This window comes from Gopherus evgoodei, chromosome 2, assembly GCF_007399415.2.
Source record: "Gopherus evgoodei ecotype Sinaloan lineage chromosome 2, rGopEvg1_v1.p, whole genome shotgun sequence".
Taxonomy (NCBI): Eukaryota; Metazoa; Chordata; order Testudines; family Testudinidae; genus Gopherus; species Gopherus evgoodei.
In genome coordinates this window covers 164,643,079-164,666,049 of record NC_044323.1, presented here as the reverse complement: position 1 = coordinate 164,666,049, position 22,971 = coordinate 164,643,079, and the positions used below count along the sequence as shown (strand labels likewise).

Here is a 22,971-nt window from a genome sequence, read left to right as displayed (position 1 = left end):
GCAAGTGCACTGTAAACGTTCAGAACCCAAAAGGCAAATTAAAACAAAGGCAGAAATTTAAAATAGGGGTTTGGAACGGGTCTCATATGAGGAGCGATTGAAGAGGCTAGGACACTTCAGCTTGGAAAAGAGGAGACTAAGGGGGGGGGAGCGCGTGACAGAAGTATATAAAATCATGAGTTGTGTGGAGAAAGTGAATAAAGAAAAGTTATTTACTTGTTCCCGTAATATAAGAACTAGGGGCCACCAAATGAAATTAATGGGCAGCAGGTTTAAAACAAATGAAGTTCTTCACACAGCACACGGTCAACCTGTAGAACTCCTGGCCTGAGGAGGTTATGAATGCTAGGACTATAACAGGGTTTAAAAGAGAACAAGATAAATTCATGGAGGTTAAGTCCATTAATGTCTATTAGCCAGGATGGGTAAGGAATGGTGTCCCTAGCCTGTTTGTCAGCGGCTGGATGGACCTTTGGTCTGACCCAGTATGCCCATTCTTTATGTTCTTAAACAAAAAAACATGATTTTTAAGTTAATGCCATTATTGAGGGTAACTGATTCATTTTTTTAAATGCTTGGGGTTAACACGAGGGCCATAGTGTGGCTGTGTGTGACAGAGAAGGGAGAGGGCGTTTTGGGGAGACATACGGTGTACGGGGGCGAAACAGCAGTGTTAGAAGGGATGTGTTGGGGATATTGTGGTGTGAACAAAGTGTGTGGGGGGGGAAGTATGGTAGTGTCATGATGGTGGAGGGCGCTGTGTGAGAGGCATTCATGCTACAACGTGGGAGAAAAGTCTGTGGTGGGGATGCAGCTGGGAGTTTGCACTAGGTATGTGGTGGGGAATGAAATCACCTTTTCCAAGTGGAGGATGGGAGCAAATCTGCAGCAGGGATTGGGCCGTAGCGTTCGGGGAGGTTTGCACAGCAGATGGTGGAATCTGGCGGGAAGGGCGGTTAGTCCTGCTCCGCTGTGCACCCTCGGCTCAGGCCTGTGGGTCTGACTCCAGGACGGAGCGGGGCTGGGCCTGCCTGAGCAGGGGAGAGGCCAGGTACAGGCCGCCGTTACCGACGCGGAGCCAATCGACAGCTGAGCGAGCCAGGGCCGGCTGCCTCCGGGGACCGGGAGTTGCCATAGCAACAGGCCGGTCATAGCGGCGAGTTCGCAAAGGGGATTCGCCAGGCCTGGGGCAATGGCGACTGGATGAGCGGAGTTCGCTGCTGGCAGAACTAGAGGGGACCGAACACCACCCTCCCCACAGCTCAGGCAACAGAGCATGCGCAGACTGAGTCTCTCGTCAGCTTCCGGGTAATCTGAAACGTTCTCTGTGTCCTCCGCCCTCTTTATCGCGCATGCGCGATGATGGTCTCTAATCATCGGTACATGCGCAGTACTAGTCTGCATGTGAGACGATGCAACGGGAATTAGACTAGGTGGTACTACGCACGCGCGGTGACGTAAGGGAGAGCGACGCGCTTGCGTCATTGGGAACTGGGAGCGTTGGGCATGCGCTGTAGATAGGCGTGGCGAGAGCGAGACCTTGAGCCTAGAGACAGAAGACAGCGGCTTTACGGTACGGGGGGGGGTGCGAAGCTGGGTCTGGGGGAGCCGAGCGGAGCAGGGAGCCGTGTCGGTGCCCGGTCTGTTCGCCCCACCCCCCGTCGGGCTATAAGAGCGGGTCGGTCAGTGTCCGGCCTGGGAGACGCGAGGGCCCGGGCGGGGTCCGTGCCTGAGGGCTGAGGCAGTATAACGCTCAGGCAGGGTGAGGTGAACGGCACATTGCGTATTTTATGTCTCCGTGAGTTTCTGTCTTTGGTGTATGTTACAGCTTCTGTATGGTGCGTTTACAATAACGAAAATCAATTGTGTCCTGACAATTTCCTGCTCTGGATGTCTCCAGAGTCACCTTGTGGTGCTGTCATGGCAACTGATGGCTTGGGCTGTTAAATTCAAAGCAATATGAGCTGTGTCCTTTTTGGATTTCCATGTCATGGGGGCGGGGCCTGGCAGGGGGCAGAAGGTGCGTGCACATACACATACACACATTTCATTACATTGTTTCCATTGGTTTTGTTCACAGTCTGAAATGGTTTGGGTATTTCAGGACTGTGACACCTGTGACTTTGATTCATGCCCTTGATTACTGGTTAAAGGACAACATAAACTTAAATCTATCAGCTTTTGGTTTTAGTTGTGTTAAAAACAGCTTAGGATACTATGCTTGCCTCTGGTTTAGTTAATGTTCTTTTAAAGGTGGCCGGGGACATTGCAGTGTGGATTCAATCATTGTTTAAATTAGTAGTCAGGGACACTCAGTTTAATCATGGATTTCTACATAAAAGTGCATTCTTGTTGATTGTTATAACCTTAATATGTATTCTTCATAACTCAGAACTAGGTGTAGGTTTCATTTTTAGAAGGTACACTCTATTCACTTTAAAAGCGATTTATTTTGGAAACTTTTCAGATTAGTTTTACAGCTATACAAGAAAAGGAATGATTGGTTATTTCATTTACCAAAGGTAATTGAAGCAGATATTTATGAAGTCATTGGTAGGTGAACTATCTCCAGTTCAACAGGTTAATCATTAATATTTTTCTTGCCATGCCCTATTAGGAGGAGGAGGAGGTCACCAGGCACATTTGTTGTTTTAGTTAAATAAAACAATTTAATGTTATGCATTCTGGATTTTTTTCTTCAACAGCAAATATATAATACTTTAACACAACAAGTGCATGAATTTTTGAATTTAGTTAAACATTCAAGTTTTTTAAAATCAGGTTTTTTTCTGTTAAATTTTTTAACTAAAATAGTTAAATGAAATATTTTTTTAAAAAAAGTTAATCGACTGTTAGCCAAGTCAACATGAGAAACTTAAAATATTGGCTTTTGTAGCTAACTCAGTTGTCTTCACCTTCATTTTCCTATTTGTTCATAATCTACTTTTTCAGGTCCCAAATGATTTCTCAGTTTGGAATGAATTAGTCCAAAGGAAGAAAATATTATTTCTACACCAACAGAAGAAGCCACTGCTGTTAAAAGTGAGATTATCACTTCAACAGTCTCTGAATACAGGTGCTGAAGTGACTTCCACCAGTTCACTACAGTGACTTTCTTTAAAACACCATCAGCAAACACATATTTCTTGAATGGTTCACCCTTAGCTCTGAAGTTTATTGTAGTTGGCATTATGGAGGGATGATTGCTGGATGTCATAGCCAACTCCTCTTCTTCTGCAGTTAAGGTTTGACTCTGGTACCAAGTATTGAGAATATTGGCAAGAAAGTGAGCTGGAGACAGTGCTTATCCCATTTTTTTTTTAATGTTTGTAATTTGACTCTGTCATTGCATATTTCTCTTTAACATTTAACTCAGTTCCTTCCAAATTTCAACAGCATCAGCAATAAAACGGCTATTTCCCTGCATTTTTTTCAAGGCTACAGAAATAGGTTTCAGAGTACTCTGCATGTGTTTAACACTTCTCTTAAGACCTTTGGCTGTTACAGTGCCATCTATTTTTTTTTCACGATTTTATTCACAAACTGTCATCAGATTAAGTCAGTTCTTGATTTAGTGCTCAAAACAGTCCACTGCTGAGTTCCGTTCCACGTCTTGTGGCAGAGTTAGCTTGGTTCCTCCCACTTTTTTCAGAGCAGCTGCTGCGAAGTTGTTGTTGCAGAAGTATTTTGCAGTTTCAACAACATTAGCCTTTATTTCTGGAACACTTAAGTCTTTGGCTAGACGGTGCATCAAATGAGCACTGCAGCTGTATATTGTTAGCTTGGGACTCTCTTCTAAATTTCTTCTCATCTTGAATACATTTGCAGCATTATCTGTGACCAAGCTGCGTACTAGACATTTGATTTTTTTTTTCACAGTTTGTTATAGCTTTTACTGCTGCTACTTGTAAGTATTCTTCTGTGTGTTCATTTTCTGATGTATCAATTGTTTCTGTAAGGAAGACATTCCTTTCTTCAGTTGTCACACAAGCACATACAACAGGATCCTCGTGGACATTGCTCCACCCATCAAAACTTAGGTTAACAATTTTACCCTCTAGACCTTTTGCACACTGCTCAATTTCACTTTCATACACTTTATCCAGCAATTTTCCTGCTACATCTGTGCTGTTAGGTGAACTGTATCCTGGTCTTAATGACTGAGAACCCACACTTGATTAACATGGTTCAATCATACGGAAGGGAGAGTTTGTTGCATAAACAAACGGGGCAATTTTTTCATCTATTTTTCATCTATTTTTGTAATCTGCTGGTTCTTATCACAAATTTATGTATGGTTGTATCTGGATGATGGAGTTTTTTTCTTTTTTGCTACCGGTGATATACTGTGGCTATGTGACACATATGATAGTGTTTCAGTCACATCATTGGCAGATAACTCTGAAACTAAAGAAAATGATGGTGATCTTGAAGGTGGAAAGACTTCAGAATCCTGTATGTTGAGGATGGATTCTCCTAAACAAAAAAGTCAATACAGTTATTTAATTATTACCATACTGCTCATTTAGTATTACTTATTGCAGTCACTGACACTCAGTAATACTTCAAAGGTGAAATTGTAAAAGGAAGATCTGTCTATTTCAACTATTTATTTTTTTTATCACAACTGCATCTACAATGATGGTACCATAGAGTAGCAACTATATTTTTTGCTCCAACATGAGAATTCAGGAATAGTCTAGAAGGAAGACAGGCAATCCTTAAGAAAGAAGTATGAAATAAGTCTATCAACCTGAAGATCGTGCATGTTCAGACATGTTCCTTTCATCATCTTCAACACAGCTTCCTCCTGAGAAGCAACAAAGAGTCCTGTGGCACCTTATAGACTAACACAGTGGTCCCCAATGTGGTGCCTGTGAATGCCATGCCGTGCCGGGGACAGAGAACTCCAGGGCTGCAGGCGCCGGTGTTCTTGGTCCCTGGCAGGCATGGGGCTGTGGCTTAAGCTGGAGAAAAGCCGCGGCCCTGCATCTGCCAGGGACAGAGAACTGCAGGCTGCGGGTGCCAGTGTTCTCGGTCCCCGGCAGGCACCAGGCCTGCCTAGTGCCCCGCAGCGGAGAGAAGCCGGAGCCCCGTGCCTGCTGGGGACAGAGTACTCCGGGGATGCGGGCGCCTGTGTTCTCTGTACTCACGGCTTCTCTCTGGCTTCTCTCTCCTCTCCAGGTTAATATATTATGTAATATTAAATATTATGTTTTTTGGATTATTGAATGTACACATACAAAATAAGCCTTAAAAAAATTGTTGGCGCCAACCACACTCTTCTGAAAACATGAATGTGCTACTGGCCAAAAAAAGGTTGGGGACCACTGGACTAACAGATGTATTAGAGCATAAGCTTTCACCCATGAAAGCTTATGTTCCAAGACATCTGTTAGAGTCCTGTGGCACCTTTATAGACTTAGCCATGTTTGTTGCTTTTTACAGATCCAGACTATCCCTCTAATACTTGACTCCTGAGAAGGAACACTTCTCATGATGTTTCATTCGGGCAGCCAGGCTTTGCATTTCTTTGTTGCACTGTTTGCATTTTGCACACATGCCTCTTTCCCATAGGTAAAGGAACTTCATTAAAATATTCCCAAACTGGGTTGGTTTGTTTTTCTTTACAGCCTGCTGCCATTGTAGGTTTTCCCTTCTAGTGAGAGAATGGTATGGTAGATTTCAAATCAATGAAATCTACACTCAGAAAGACCTCAAGACTTCTGGAATATGCTGCTCAAACAGTTTCACTTTTGTTTCTATTGCCTGTCCCTCCCGTCTCACATTTATCTCCAGACTTCTTCTCCTTGTCCAGATCTATTCCGCCCCCAACAATCTTCTATTCATTGAACATTTTGAAACTTTCCACTTTTAGAGAGAGGTAAGAAATTGACTCTGTGTACACAAATTTGCAGAGGAACAATAGGGTTGAGGTTTGCTATTTCTCACCTCTATAATTTATTTTATTTAAAAACATTTTTGCTGTTAACAAGCATGTTATCTCTGGAGACACAAATCCACAGTCTCTGATGGTATCTTCTACACTGAGCACTGAGTCTCATTGGATAGATAGAAAGATTAACTTGAATAATCTATACAGAAGCCCCTGGAACCCCATAAGATTGGGTCCCTAATCCATGAACTATTGGAACTTTGTTTACAAAACTTTTCTTAAACATTTATATGAATATATTGTCTCATACTATAGAATTGGAATTTATAAGCTCTATTCCATGGTGAGAGATCTTTGAGCTATGATGTATCTTAATTAAAACTATCTTTAGATAGGGATTTCTCCTCAAAAAGCATTTTATCAAAAAAATCTGATTTAAATTAAAAAAAAGTCATTGATTTTTATCCACCCTGGCACATTGAGTCTCACAGTCTAGCATGTGATGCTACAAGCACACACATCAATAGATATGCCTGGGTTTTAATGCATGCAGATGACCTGTTTCCCTCTTCCTCCTCCCACTGGAAGAAAAATCATACCTGGATTCAGATTGCTGGGACTCAGAATTTTTGTTCATTTTGATCGCTCATTCAAAACCAGTGTCTAGAAAACAGTATTCATGTCCAGCTGTTCTGTACCTTCTAGACCCACAGGTATATATGTGTGTGTGTGTATATATACTTTCTCTGCACCTACAGAAGAGGCTACTGCTATCAAAAGCTCATTTAGCACTTCAACAAACTTTGGTTCTAGCTGCTTAGCAAGTGACTTCCACCAGTTCAGTGGTTTGACTTTCTTTTAAAACTAGACAGCAAACATGTACTGCTTGATTTTTTTTAATGTAATTTAAAGTACTACTACTACTTTCCCGATGGATGTTTTTGCCCTTGCACAATGCAGAATACTGATATCTTAAATGGGGACAGTATTACTACTTTTTCTGTATTTTGGATGAATGTTAATTTGACCTCCCAAAAAGGTATTTTTCCTCTTTCAGCAAAGTCTGAGAGGTATTTGAGTCCTAGGCTGCTGCAGATTGCATGCACAAAGCTGTTTTTTGTTTCTGAGCTGCTGCAACTGTCTGATGAAGTTTAATGGAGAAAATGTTTGATTTAATTCCTATAAGTCTAATAATTTCACTGTAAAACTTTATTGGGTAAATTTAGGTACTCTTCAATGTGGAAATAAGAATCTCTTATGTCAACAGGAGCCAGGTATTCACAGTTTCTTTTGGACTTTGCTGGGAAAGGGAATTGCGGTGGAAATATAAATATTGACTTTTAAAAAAGTTTTTGAGAAACTGAAATACATAGTTGTTTTACATTAACATTTGATAAGTGCTAAAAACATATTAGAATAAAGGAAACGTCAGTCTAAAATTCGATCATTTTGATAACTCTTTTGCTTATCTCACCCCAAAAATGCTTAATTATAGTATGAATTTAGAAGCCTGTATTTTTGTGATCAGAGATTAATCCTCTATATGAGTGGTCCCCAACCTTTTTCATCTGGTGGGTGCCAGACGATGAGCCACGGAGGACTGTGGCAGCGGACAAGCATCCGCCGAAATGCCGCTGACAAGCGGTGACGTCAACAGATGTCACCGCCGAAATGCCGCCGACAAGCATCATCATCCAGATGACACTGCTTCTCGGCAGCATTTCAGTGGATGCTTGTCCGCCGACCAGTACACGGGCACCATGGCACCCACAGGCACCGCGTTGGGGACCCCTGCTCCATTGAAATGCAGCATTACAATATTGCGGCTGATAGTAGCAGGGTTCTTATTGTGTACCAGATAGTGTTTTCTTTGACCACCTATCACTACAGCCTCTAAAAACAAGACCACATTTCTTCTGTGGCTACTGTAGTGCTTAGTGATGTGGGGAAAAAGACTTAAAATAAACTTGTTTTAATGTGACTGCCACTTAGTTATGGCCTTCCATTTTGTGTCTTTGCTGCTTTATTTCCTCTCCCTTTGTGTAACAGTTTACGTTTTATCAGCATCAAATCTTCCCTTTTTGTCTGCAGCACACATTGCTCTAGCTCAGGGATAGGCAACCTATGGCGTGTGAGCAGATTTTCAGTGGCACTCACACTGCCTGGGTCCTGGCCACCTGCCCTAGGGGCTCTGCATTTTAATGTAATTGAAGCTTCTTAAACATATTAAAAACCTTATTTGCTTTACATACAGCAATAGTTTACTTATATATTATAGACAGAGACCTTCTAAAAACATTAAAATGTATTACTGGCATGCTAAACCTTAAATTAGAGTGAATAAATGAAGACTCGGCACACTACTTCTGAAAGGTTGCTGACCCCTGCTCTAGCTTCTCTAAGGCCTGGTCTATGCTAGAAAGTTTTACCAGTATAGCTACTTCAGTTAAGTGTGTGTGGGTCCTGGGGGAGGGGGAATAAAATCGCATCCCTAATGAACATAGCTATGGCAGCAAAAGCCCTAGTGTAGATACAGTTATACCTGCAGAAAAGTCCATTTGTCGGTATAGCTTAGTCTGTTTGGGGAACTAGTTGAAACTATACATACAGAGAAACTATTGCTGGTAGAAGCTGTCTCCATTAGGAGAATTTACCATTATAGCTCCTCTGGTATAGCTATAGTGGCACGCCCTTTTAAGTGTAATCAAGTGCTAAGCCACTTTGCAGCAAGATGCATTAATTTAAATCAAAGTTATCACTGATATTAATCTTGATTTAAATTAGCAATCACAAAACTTTGCTTTAAATTTTAAGTGTTTTGCATTTGTACTTAGTTATCTTTAGTTGATGATTTTTAGAACATTAATTCCCAACTAAATATAACCCTTTCACTAAATTTAGTGTTTCTTTTTGGTAACCAGGAGTATGCACTATGTCTGTATGCATTTATTGAAACAGTTATATGACTTAACTTACAATTATTCATATTCTTATTTTAAATATTAGAGTATGTTAGAAAATGGTGAATGATGCATTTCTCATTTGCTTTGTAGTTGTTGTTTTTTTACCTGACTTGTATCTTTCTCTGTTTGGATTGAAATTTAAATTAAAATTGTGCAAAACCAGCATTTTTGAATGGTTGAATAAAACTACCTTGTGCTGGATATGTAATGAAAAATTATATCAAATGTTTTGCGTTTAAAACTGATTTTTTTTTAAATGAAGGAAGTATCTGTAGTTACTTAAACTGATTGTTTCTGCTCACCATGTCCTTCAAGGTTTTAGAAGAAGTAGGTATCATCCTTTCTCAGCTAGTTGTTCATTGATTGCTAGGAAAACAAGTTTTCCTTCTTTTTTAACTCACAATTTTTTTCTTAAAAATGAACTTGTTAAATAAACTGAAATGAAGAAAATACTTTCTCTGCACCTACAGAAGAGGCTACTGCTATCAAAAGCTCATTTAGCACTTCAACAAACTTTGGTTCTAGCTGCTTAGCAAGTGACTTCCACCAGTTCAGTGGTTTGACTTTCTTTTAAAACTAGACAGCAAACATGTACTGCTTGATTTTTTTAATGTAATTTAAATGTTTTTAGATTGTAGTAAAGGTAGGCCTTAAAATAAATTGTCACAATTTCAAATTTAATTGCAAATTGATTTATTTTTTAAAAAACAAACCTATATTTAATTTTATTGAGAACCAGTCTAAACAAAAAAAAAATTTGCTTTAGTTGATTTATATCCCCAGTGCTTTGCAGTTCAGGTCAGTCCTATTAAGCGCTGGCTACTACTTCAGTTTTGATACTTTCTGTAAATTTGTTTAGCGTCAAATTTTCACTAAAGAAACATCTAACGGACATGAAAATTATGGGGAGGTTATTGGATTTTGGAATTTAGTCAATCAGAATCTTTGAAAAGTGGAAACTCCCAAAGATAGACATGTGGCTAGCAGAAAATGCTTCTGCCAGAGGCCTGACATGCATCATTCCTATGAAAGAAGCAGTTTTTCAGATCACCATTTGTGAATCACTGGTAACACTGATTTGTACTAGCTCCAATAGCTCTCTAGAGAACAGCTGCTACAGTCAGACAGCAGTTGAGTTGGAGAAGAGTAAAAGTGTAATCCAAATGTAATTTCCAAAATCTGATATCTTGTGACTCTCAACTGAAATAAATCACATGCTCAGGTTTCCATTGGTGTCTAGAATTACCTCTCTCAAATGATTTATGAAGTATCTTGCCCTGAAATGGTCATTGTATCTCAGACCAGGCAAAAACTGAGGCCATTTACCCAGTAGAGTAGTTGGGATGCTGAAATCATCCTTTACTTTCACCAGTCTGCCTTTGCTGCTGAGGTGTTGGGTCCATAACATGGTGATAGTCCTCACCTCCTTCAGGGATGACACGGTACAATTCTCCCTTAACCACACACACTTGTGAGTCCCGTGCTCAGAAATGTTTCTCTTTTAAAATACTGTAAATACTTGACTACTCATTATTTAACACTGAGAATATACTAACTCCTTTATAAAAGCATATGGGGTGTATTATGGGTCACATTTACAGGTAATGAATCTAATATGAATGGTGTACTAGAGATCCTTATGAAAACAGGGCTCAAATGGAGTGGAATGCCAAGCAGGAGGGTGATACACTTAATGACAGAATGGGTATTTGTCAGAGTAGAAGATCTTTCCTTTTGATTTTCTTAGAATATGCTTTAGGTACACTGGGAGCTCTCACTGACTGCATGCTGGACACCCTCTTCTTTTCTCCCATTTGCATTCACTTTTCTGTTTGGTGATAGAGGTATTGGGAAAACTAGTGGGAGGAAAGAATGATGGAGTCCAGTTTCAATCTTGTTCTAACATATTAATCAATTGTCAGTTACCATGTGTTAAAACATGACTGAAAGTTAAAGTCTAGGCAAACCCTGTTAAAGGAATAGGGGAGTAGTGATTCCGCCCGCTTTTCAGCAATTGATAAATGAGGCAGGGAGATGCTTGATATTCCGCAAAAAGTCAGGGTGGAGTGGGGTGGTGAATTACCTAGTGTGGATAGTGAAAGAGGTAGCTATTTAGTTTACTAGGTTTCTCACCAGGATGCCGCTTGTGCATCTGATGGGGGCTTGTGCAGAGCATCATCTTTGGTATTGGCTTTTGCTCATATATGTGCCTAATAAATTTTTTTAAGCCTCAAAAACAGTTAACCACATATCCATAACTACGATATCTACTTTTACACTTTCCTGGTGTTGGCTGTGTTCTCTTTATTTTGTTTGCTTTAATTCCTAGTAATGATTTTAAGTCATTGAGCTGTTTTGAAAACAATGGAATGAAAAATTCTGACAAACTTTAAAAGATAACAGCAACTTTTTAAAAAATTGTGGAATAATTTGTTCCTGGCTCACCTCTGCAGTTGCTCTTCGGTGAAAATCAGGTTTTATATCAGAAATGCAGCCTGCTCCATGATTAGGTTGAAGATGCTGCTGTAATAGTATAAGTAAAACTTGTCTTTTATCTTTAATGATGCATCAATTTTTTTTCCGTATTTGACAGGTATAAAGGCCTTTTATAAGTTCACATTTGAGACGTACATAATTTATGATCTAATCTTCATATAAGGAATCTGCAGTCATGTCCAGCTGTTCTGTACCTTCTAGACCCACAGGTATATATGTGTGTGTGTATATATAGAGAGAGCAGAAGGCCAGCTATTAAAAATAGAGGTTCATTAAAGAATGTAAATTGTCTCAGCTCTGTGTAATCCATCCACAAGGTTGAGGTGTGAATTAATTCAGGTGCTTTGTTGATATCCTTGCATAATAGCCAGGATAGTGACAGAAAGTGAGCTTTGTGAAGCAGTTCTGCGCTTGATTAGTTTTGTCTTTTTGTGAGTGAAGTCAGAAACTGCTTGCTGCAAGAATAGATTTCTTGTCACACAAAGGTCAGAAGAACTCAAGTTTGCTCTTCAGCAAGAACGTAGGGGAAGAGAAACCCAACAGTAATAAGAAAGAGGCTAAACAGTTAGCACTGCTGTGTAGTTCAAAGGAAAGGTAAGTGGTGTGAGTATTTGAAGGGAATTGATGATTTTAAGGATTTTTACCTCTTAGTTTGCATTATTATTATCTTGGATCAGCGGTGCTTTCAATGTAATATACTTTATCAAGTGGACGATGGGAGATATTTCTAGTGGCAGCTGCTCAAGAGAAGATTTGCAGCAAATGAGCCATTCAGCTGTGGGTTAGTTGGTCCTTTCTGGAACAGAAGCTACCCACGGTAACTTGATGGATGTTTAAGATTTGCCATTATAAATCCTTATTTCTCAGGCACAAACTCTAGAATAGAAGCTGCCTATGCTTCTTTAATGTGAAGCCACTAGCAGAATATATTATTATTTAAAATGGTATTTAATAATAATTAGGTAGTGACACCAAACAAAAGGGTTGAGACATCCAACATTAAAACTAACTCTCCACTCACAATTTTCAGTTTCTGGCTTTTTTCTGTTTAAACAAAATTAAAGTTGAGACAAACAGTTATTTATGTTAGACCATAGTCTCGTTTTTCCGTTAAGTGCATTACCAGAGAGAGACTCAGCAAGTTCCTGACGTGCCACCTGGAACACCGCTGACCCAGCAGCCTGGGCTCCCTCTCACACTGTGCTCTTGTGACAAGCTGCAAAGCCCTCCAAGCTTGCAGTGTCACCAGCATTCACACAGGTAGGAACACACCCAGCTGCGGTCACATGCAGGCTCTCTAACCACCAGCCTAGGACGCCAGAGCACTACTGTACTGCCCTGGTCAAATCTGACCAGTATATGGGTTTAACACTCAGTCTGCCTCTCCCTCAATGTAAAGAAGACCGTGCACACTTGTGGTAACCAAGCTAAGATTTTCCCCAGACACCTTAGTCCAACACATACTGGTTTGGATTAAAATATAAAATAAGTTTATTAACTACAAACTGATAGATTTTAAGTGATTATAAATGAGAGCCAACAGATCAAAGTAGATTATCTAGTAAATAAACAAAACCGCAAACTGAGTTTAACATACCAGATAGATAGGATATGAATTAGCAAATTCTCATCCTGAGTGATAAACAGGCTGGCAGATTCTTAAGGCACAAAGTGCCTTGGCTTCACAGCTTGGGTTTATCAGGTTTTCATTCACAGGCTAGAAATTCCTTTTAGCCTATGACCATCACTTCCCCCTGTTCCATCTTGTTCAGTCTTTATTCCTCAGGTGTTTCCAAGTATGTTGTTGTTGGGAGAACGAGGTCTCCTCATGATGTTGTTTTCCCCCTTTTATATCTTCTCCCCACTTGTTGGAAAGCTCTTTTGCTGTGACCTGGGTCAGACAGTTCCCATTGCATAGTGCTGTCTCTGAGAGGTTTCTGTTGTACATAGTTCCTGCGGTAATCCTTGTGCGGATTTCCTCATAACTGTTAGTGTTGTTTTCCCTTTTACTGTTGTAACTGAAAGGCTGCTTGTGAGTGTTTTCAACCTCACATGTTTCAGTAACACATACATAGCCAAACTTAGCCCACGTCCAGACTACCCGCCGTATCGGCGGGTTAAAATCGATTGCTCGGGGATCAATATATCGCGTCTAATCTAGACGTGATATATATCGATCCCTGAGCGCTCTTATATCGATTCCGGAACTCCATCAACCCCAACGGAGTTTCGGAATCGACAGGGAGAGCCGCGAACATCGATCCCGCGTGGTGTGGACGGGTGAGTAATCCGATCTTAGATATTTGACTTCAGCTACGTTATTCACATAGCTGAAGTTGCATATCTAAGATCGATTTCCCCCCCCCCCCTAGTGTGGACCGGCCCTTAATAACTTCACATATGATGATAGCACATACAATCCAACAACATATTAATGTCTAGCAGATCAAGACTTTTAGAATGATACCTCCACAAAGCATACTTTGTACAAAACATATCCTAATTACATGGCAGTAGTGAATATTGGGGTGCCAAGGTGTCAGTCACATCCACATACTGTAGACAGATGTCTTTTTTGTATTTTCCAAAGCTCTGGAAGACTACCTGAGGGGAAGAATCAGGAACACAAGGGGAAAAAATCTTACGTAGTTCTGAATTGGCTTTGAGTTAATATTGGACTCCATGGACTTTCATTTGCTGATTCATCAATGATTTAGCTGATGGCATAGAGAGTACACTTTTATAAAGTTTGCGCACAATACCAAGCTGGGGAGAGGGGGATTGCAGGTTCTCTGGAGGATAGAATTTAAACTCAAAATGATCTGAACTAACTGGAGAAATGGTCTGAAATAAACAGGATGAAATTCAATAAGGACAAATGTGAAGTACTCTACTTAAGAAGGAACAATCAGTTACACACATACAAAATGGGAAATGACTGCCTAGAAGGGAGTACTGCAGAAATGGATTTGGGGTCATAGTGGATCATTAGCTAAATATGAGTCAACATGTAACACCGTTTCAAAAAAGCAAAGATCATTCTGGGATATATTAGCAGGAGTGTTGTAAGCAAGACACAAGACGTAATTCTTCCACTCTACTCTGCGCTGATTAGGTCTCAGCTGGAGTATTGTGTGAAGTTCTGGACACCACATTTTAGGAAAGATGTGGACAAATTGGAGAAAGTCCAGAGAAGAGCAACAAAAATGATTAAAGGTTTAGAAAACATGACCTAGAAGGGAAGATTTTAAAAATTGGGTTTGTTTAGTCTGGAGAAGAGACGACAGAAGGAGGGCATAACAGTTTTTAAGTACACAAAAGGTTGTTACAAGGAGGAAGGAGGGGAAAAAATTCTCTTTAACCTTGGGGAATCAATGAGCTGGAGGTTAGATTGGACATTAGGAAAAACTTGCTAGCTGTCAGGATAGATAAGCACTGGAATAAATTGCCTAGGGAGGTTGTGTAATCTCCATTATTGGAGATTTTAAAAGCAGGTTAGACAAACGCCTGTCAGGGATGGTGTCATGGTATAAACCCCCACTCTGAACCTTAGCGTCCAAAAGATGGGGTACCAGCATGAATTCCTCTAAGCTTAATTACCAGCTTAGAACCTGTAGAGCTGCCACCAACCAGGAATTCCAGTGCCTGGTACACTCTGGTCCCCCCAAGACCTTGCCTGGGGAACCCCAAGACCCAGACCCTCTGGATCTTAACACAAGGAAAGTAAATCCTTTCCCCCACCGTTGCCTCTCCCATGCTTCCCCTCCTGGGTTACCCTGGAAGATCACTGTGATTCAAACTCCTTGAATCTTAAAACAGAGAGGAAAATTCACCTTCCCCCCTCCTTCTCTCTCCCCCTCCCAGACTCTCCCTGAGAGAGAAAGTAATCCTAACACAGAGAGAAAATTAACTTTTCTCTCCCCCTTCCCTCCTTTCTCCCCACAAATACCCTGGTGAATCCAGACCCAGTCCCCTGGGGTCTCACACCAGAATAAAATAAAATCAGGTTCTTAAACAAGAAAAGCTTTTAATTAAAGAAAGAAAAAACAGTAAAAATTATCTTTGTAAATTTAAGATGGAATATATTACAGGGTCTTTCAGCTATAGGCACTGGGAATACCCTCCCAGCCTAAGTATACAAGTACAAAGTAAAATCCTTTCAGCAAAATACAAATTTGAACTCCTTCTAGCCAAATACACATTTGCAAATAAAGAAAACAAACATAAGCCTAACTCGCTTTATCTACCTAGTACTTACTATTCTGGACATATAAGAGACTGTATCAGAGAGATTGGAGAGAAACCTGGTTGCACATCTGGTCCCTCTGAGCCCCCAGAGTGAACAACCACCAAAAACTAACAGCACACACAAAAACTTCCCTCCTTCAAGATTTGAAAGTATCCTGTCCCCTGATTGGTCCTCTGGTCAGGTGACAGCCAGGATCACTGATTTTGTTAATCCTTTACAGGCAAAAGAGATATAAAGTACTTCTGTTCTATTAACTCCTACTATCTGTTTATGACAGCTGGTCTGGATAATACTTCCTTCAGTGCAAGGGACTGGACTAGAAGATCTCTCGAGATCCCTTCCAGTCCTGCAATTCTATGAGTATTCACCACCCTGGGGTATGTCACCTACGGCTCTTGTCAGAACAGTTCCTATCATGAAAGGAGCATTCAATTGTTGGAACAGAAATGGAGTCAAATTGTTGGGTTCTTTCTCTGATACAATATTAGCAGATTCTGAGACAAGTACATTGCTAGAATTTAATTCCACTTCTGGGGTACAGTGATTCTGAATTATAGGTTGGGTTATGTTAAATTTCTGATATAATAAAATACCTTTTGTTCTTTCTGACAAAACAACATGGAAGTAAGGAAGGTCTCTCTCTGCTTAGTAAGATTTTTGGCTCTGTATTGTAAACTCTGGGTTCTCTCCACTTCTAATCTTTTCAGACCCAATGGCAGTCCCACCGTCCTACTGTGACCTGGGGAAATCCGCCAGGGATGTATTCAACAAAGGATATGGTAAGCAGCGTGATCATATATTGATGCTAATAAACTTACATTTCTTAGGTGCCTTAACAAAAGTAATAACACTATTTACGTATATATTCACAGAAATAATATTTTGTAGTAATAATATAACCAAGTGTATGAGAGAGAAAATATTTAGTGCTACTTACTCAATATATTAACACACCTTAAATGTGTATCAAACAAATTAGAAAGGAAACTGTTTTGAGTCTTGGTCAGAGAGATGCCACAAAATGTAATTTGAATAGTGAGAAGTGTTCCAGTGTTCTCAGCCTGTTATAGAGGATGCAGTGCTTCTCACCTTCTCTATTATATACAGGAATATGTATAATTAGGTCCAACCCCTCGATGTAAGTTGCCATAACAGACCATTGGCAACAGACGATCCTCAGGTAGAGTGCTCCTATGTTGTTTGAGACAAAATTATGTGTAATGTTGGACACAGTGCAAATAATTTAGAGCACTTTAAACTGGAAAATCTTATTTTAAAAGAAAACCAGAAAGTCTCTATAGGGGAGGAACTCTCTGCTTGAACTGTTCTCTTGTTTGTGATTCTTGATAATTTACGTGAACAATGGCTTAATGTGGTATTTACATTGTTTGTGGCATAAAACTAGCACTATATAGCTGATAAAGAAGTAGCTTTTTTCTATATATGTGTATTTATGTATTTTCCTGGATCTTCATACTGAATTTCTTCCTAATTGATGATCATTTCTTCATCTGCTGTAAGAATTTTTAAAGGAAAATTGCTAATATCTGTCTCTGTATTGGGCGAAGTGGTAAAAGTGTTGATCTGCCAATTAATAGTTGACCTTTAGTTTGATTTTTTTTTTTCTTCTTTTGCATCTGGGAATTTTAGATTTGCTGCTTTGAGAGATACAAAGATACAGTCCATCTTGTGGGGATAGCTCTCTGTATTTTCATTGCCCGTGACTGATTTAAATTATGGTCAGTTATGGGAATCCTGAGACTTTCAGTACAGTGACATGTCATGAATTCTGAAATCATCTATTGTGTGAAATTTTGTTATTAAACAGTATGTGAGCGGGCGCGTTTCCCAAACCGCCCTAAACAAAGTTCACACACTGTAAAGTCAAAAACTCACCATTTCTCAGACTGGTCTTTGTTAACAAAGAGCAAACTATATTTTGAACAATTTCAGCTCAAGCTTCCTTTCTAGTCTTAGCTGCTTCTAGATTTTCAGCCTAAAGAGAGAGCAAATGTTGTTCTGGGATGTGCAAACAGAGGAATATCAAGCAGGAATAAGGAAATGATATTATTTATGTATGTAGTATTGGTGAGACTATGACAAAAAAGATATTGACAAATTGGACAGCTTTCAGAAAAGAGCTACACAAATTATTTGAGGGCTGAAAGACGTGCCTTGCAATGAGAGACTTAAACGTGTCTGTTTATTTAGCTTCTAAAAGAGATGGTTAAAAGGTGATTTGATCCCAGTCTACAAGTGGGAGAAAAGATATCTGGTGATTATCTTCAGTCTGGAAGACAAATCTCTAATGAGATCCGTTGAAGCTAGACAAATTCAGATGAAAATACGGCACAAATATTTAACAGTAAATATGATTAACCATTGGAACAATTTATCAAGGGGTAATCACTTTGTCTCTTAAGTAAAGATTGGATGTTTTACTTAAAAATGCCCTAGCTCAAGTAGATGTAATTCTTGCCTCAAGTATGTAACTAGATGAAATTCTCTGGCCTGTGTTATGCAGGATGCAGATGATCATAATGTTCCCTTCTGGTCTTAAAATGTATTAATCCATTCAGGACTGCTCAGCCCACAACCTAGTTGTACTCAAAATAGACACTTCTGCCTCTCTTACATCCCAATGGATAATGAGCCACCTACCTTGGTGAGTCATCAGAAACCACTTAATACTTTCCCAGGAAGATCAGCACCTAGTAACAGGGTGGGCTGTTTCAAGCAAACACTCCCAACCTGTTTCATACTGGAGTAAGTGTCTATTATATTCTTGTTAGAAAAGTTCACAATTTTCTATATTTCAGGATTTGGAATGGTCAAGTTAGAGCTGAAGACCAAGTCTTCCAGTGGAGTGGTGAGTACAGAAAACTTTCAATGACATGCATCCGACGAAGTGGGTATTCAGCCATGAAAGCTCATGCTCCAATACGTCTGTTAGTCTATAAGGTGCCACAGGACACTCTGCTGCTTTTACAGATTCAAATTAACACGGCTACCCCTCCGATAAATGACATCAGTATAGCAAAGATGAGAGTAAACCTCTTTAGTAACAAAAGTAATTCACTGGTATTTATTACTTTTCTGTTTCATCTCATTTTAATGCCTGGAGGTGAGTGGTTTGCTACGAGAATGATGTAAAGAATTGGTGTCTCAGTATTTTCTCTGTGATCTACACAAACTTTCACATAGCATGCTGTCATTATGTTAGGATTTGCATAGGTACATTTGTTCACTCCTCCTTCTTCGTGGTATCTTCAGAATGGGTTTCCATTGTTATGCTTCCGGTCCTGTGTGTTCTGTCTCACTACCTTTTTATAGCTAAATTTAGACTCACATCTCTGCTTATTGATGTGGGCCAGATCATCCACTACTATTAGTCTGGATTCACAATCCTGAATTAACTATTTATGCAAAGGACTCGGGACATCAAAAACTTTTAGCTAAATGAGGTTTTGGATGAAGTTGAGAGCTGGCTGGCTGGCTTTGCAAAAGCTATACTCCCAAGTTCCCACCATCAAAATATTGCCTGAGATCTTTGCTGGATTTAAAGGGAGTGTTTGAATCTTTGACACCATTGGTGACCTGGGGGACATAATTTAGCTGGAGTTTTATTGTGCTTGGGCTTGCATTTCCAGTTCTGTTCAAAATGGGTTGAATGCTGCTCCTTTATGCTTATGCTGCTAAGCTTAATAATAAATCATAGTTGTTATAGAAATGCTATTACATGAGGCTTTGACAGCATTTTACATGCATTGCTGAATTAAATCTCACAGGATCTCTGAAAAGTACAAAATATCATAATCCCCATTTTACAAAAGGGGAAAATTATTAGTTCCCCATGATCTCACGGGAAGCCTGACAGAGCGAGGAATAGAATCCATATTTTTTACCTTTACCCTCAATAATATCTCCCCATTAGGCATGCTTATTCTTGCATGGTCTCTTTGCACTCCTGTGCATGCATGTCTACAGTGCCATTTATGCTTGCTTCACTCACATTACTTTTCAACCTCTACCATGCCCATATTTGCTTCAGCTCTCCCTTCTGGTTGTACATTCACACCTCACAAATGCACAAACATCTTAATTCATTCTTATAGCAGCAGGTAGCTTGTTGTTTTGTAGTTTGTCACAGTTAAGTGGATTCCCACAGTGAGATAGCAAAGATATGGGGAATACAAGTTTTTTATTGTGACTGAAATGAAATAGCTCTGAAGTATGAAATATCAGGTTTGTTTAGGCAATTTGTTTAGTAATGCATTGTAATTTTCAAATGCTAAGAATATTATACTGAGGCTGTTGTGTTAAATAATGGCCAGAATGTATACAGAGAACATCCAAATCTGACTAAGTTTGCTGATTGATGAAAATGCTTAATTTCTCAAATGTTTTCTCCCCTTTCCATGCAACTTTGGTTTTGGCTGCTTATTCAGCTGGTAAGAATAGTGATTGTTCTTGTGTATTTCTTCCTCTTGTCACTTTCTAATAGGGTTTCCTACTTTTACATACTTTGCTCTGGACTGTGACACACATTGACATTCCTAATCTATTTAGGAGGTGAAGGAAAAATGGTAACTGACATGAAGCGTTCCTGTGTGCATAGCTTACAGTCCACTATAACCCAATTGTATAACACAGGTATTTAAAGTCTGTGTCAAAGAACCATAGAAACACAACAAAAATAAGAGGAAAGGAATCTAGAAATGATGTGGTAGGGATACACTTTTCTGTTATTTCAGAATCATGATTTAACATTTCTAATATCAGTATTTTGCATTAACAATGAAAGAACAGTAAGATTGTGTGGAATGGAAGTGAGGTGGGAATCAAAATGAGGGATATGCCACATAACTGGGTACAAATGGAAGCCACCCTCTGTCTTGATGTAACGGCAAGTAGTTTTACCGTGTGTTGAGCTCTCTAAGTCTGAGAGGTAGAACCTTCATATACAGTTTTCATTCCCTTGCAAACTTTTCTTTCAGATGTTGTTGCTTCATGCAGCACAACTGTTTCAGTGTCCTACTAAGTGTCTCTTGTTTTTCTGAGATGTCTGCCACAGTGAGCTGAAAGGTCAGTTATGAAGTTGAGCTTGAGGTTCAGACTGGTATATGAAATTAAGCCAGTCTGGCATTCTGAGGCAGAGGATTTCAGAAATGCTCTCACGGGACACGATGCAATCACAACTCTGCTTTTGACAGTCTAGAGATGAATAGTAACAAGTGTTGACTCTACACTGTCCTCTCTCAGAAGGAGATCCAGTTCTAACTGCTAGGAAAATCCTGCTGGTTTTGATCATATGACAGCAGGATTCTTTCTCTTCACTGTGTTTAGTGGGAAGGGCAGACTAGATCTTTTTCTTGTCCTTTGATCTGAGAAATCTGTTCAGCCATTTAGATTGATGATCTGCATTAAGATCAAAGGAGAGATTTTTAAAGTCAGTTATAGACTGGTCTCTTTAAACAATCTCACAGCAGTAACAAATCAGACATTTGTGCACTTACATTTGGAGCCTGAAAACTCTCTGTTTAAAGGCTAATCAACCACAGAAGTCAGTTTCTTGATCTTGATCCTATATTTTCCTTTGATGTCTGGATGGATTTATTTTAAGACAGTTGTGTGCTGTTGCAGCATGGCATAATCATAAAGCAAGTGCCATCTTGCATATTGTGACAGAAATGTGTTTTTGTTAGTACCCCTCTGATACTTAAAACTGTTCCAAGTCTGAGTTTCCTGAAACTTAAGGCACATTGCATTTGCCTGGAAGTGTGGAAATAGAGTATGTGCCATCTAAGAATACAAGTTCTCAAAGGCTTGGAACAAGCCTAATCTTTATAATTAGAGTTCCAAAGATGGGAACTGAAATTGTCTTTTGTCAGACACTTCTCATAACTTGCCTGATGTGCATTATAACTATAATCAGAATGTACCATACAGTTAACATTTTTAATATGTTGTTCATGTGTTCACACAGCATTTACTGAATTAAACAGTAGATGCGGACAGTTGACAAGGAGAGGCATAAAGTCTTGATAATAAGAAACCCTACTGTAGGGAGGGACGGAGGGATAGCTCAGGGGTTTGAGCATTGGCCTACTAAACCCAGGGTTGTGAGTTCAATCCCTGAGGGGGCCATTAAGGGAACTGGGGTAAAAAATCTGGGGATTGGTCCTGCTTGGAGCAGGGGGTTGGACTAGATGACCTCCTGAGGTCCCTTCCAACCCTAGTAGTCTATGATTCTATGTATGGGGAACTAGCCAGCATCTGGCTGGCTGTAGGCAGCGTAGGAAGATGTGGATTTTGAGCTATGTTTTACAAAAGTATCTGCGAGGTAGAGAAAAGGAACAGAGTTCAACAGCTGGTGTGGCAGCATCAAAGAATGGACCTCATAAAGGAGGGTAAAGAGGTGGTCAGAATTGGAAGAGCAGATGAAGCCAGTAGAGTATAAGGAGAAAAGAGATTGGAGAAATAGAAGGAAGAGTCTTGGCAGGGCAATGCCTTGAGAGTGAGGAGTGCAATTTTGCTAGTAGATAGAGGGCCTTTGGAGCCATTTCAGAGTTGTGGTGATGTGATTATGTTCATGTGTAAAGGTTAGAAGGTGGATGCAGTGTTCTGAATAGATGGGAGTGTGGGTGCAGGAAGTGTGAGGACTGAATCTGTGTAAGGGGAAAAAGAGAGGGTGGAGCTGGTGAGTATCATATACTACTGCAGTTTTAGAATGGAAGAATATGGCAGACTTTTGTAGGTGAAAAAGAAGAGGGATGCAGCGTAGTGAAGAAGTGAGCTAATGTAACTGAATAGCGACCAAGGATTTTTGATGTCTTTAAAGAATACAGAATAATAAAATAATTATTTTTTTCCAGACCAGAAGGTGGCTTGAGGGAAGTCTTTGGGATTTATCCAGACATTACAATGGAGGAAGTGTCTTTTGCACTATAATTTCTCCAGTTGATGACCTTTTATCTTAAGGATTTGGAGTTCAGTAATGCACTAGGGGGCTGGGTCAGGAAGTAGGCAACTGCGTTACAGAAAGAATTATGTTCAATGGTAAGAAGTAGAATAAAAAGGTTTGAGGAAAGGGGTCATAAGAACAGCCATAATGAATCAGACCAATGATCTATCTAGCCCAATATTCTGTTTTCTGACAGCGGCCAATGCCAGCTACTGCAGAGGAAAGGAACAGAACAGGGTGATTATCAAGTGGTCCACCTCTGTCGTCCAGTGCCAGCATCAGGCAGTCGGAGGCTAAAGGACACCCAGAGCATGTGGTTGCATTGCAGGCCATCTTGGCTAATAGCCATTGATGGACCTGTCCTCCAGGAACTTATCTAATTCATTTTTGAACCCAGTTATAC

At 39.9% G+C, this 22,971-nt stretch overlaps 1 long non-coding RNA gene across 4 annotated transcripts; it reads left to right on the top strand.

The window, feature by feature from the left end:
- Nucleotides 1–1,471: 1,471 nt before the first annotated feature.
- On the top strand, nt 1,472–18,529 carry LOC115646417. Of its 4 annotated transcripts, none has more exons than XR_003999013.1 (4): nt 1,477–1,573; nt 11,453–11,564; nt 16,312–16,383; nt 18,424–18,529. It is a non-coding gene; the product is annotated as an uncharacterized LOC115646417 (long non-coding RNA). The 4 variants fall into 4 exon arrangements; XR_003999014.1 differs by lacking the exon at nt 1,477–1,573 and adding an exon at nt 1,583–1,762; XR_003999015.1 differs by lacking the exon at nt 1,477–1,573 and adding an exon at nt 3,007–3,042.
- Nucleotides 18,530–22,971: the final 4,442 nt, after the last annotated feature.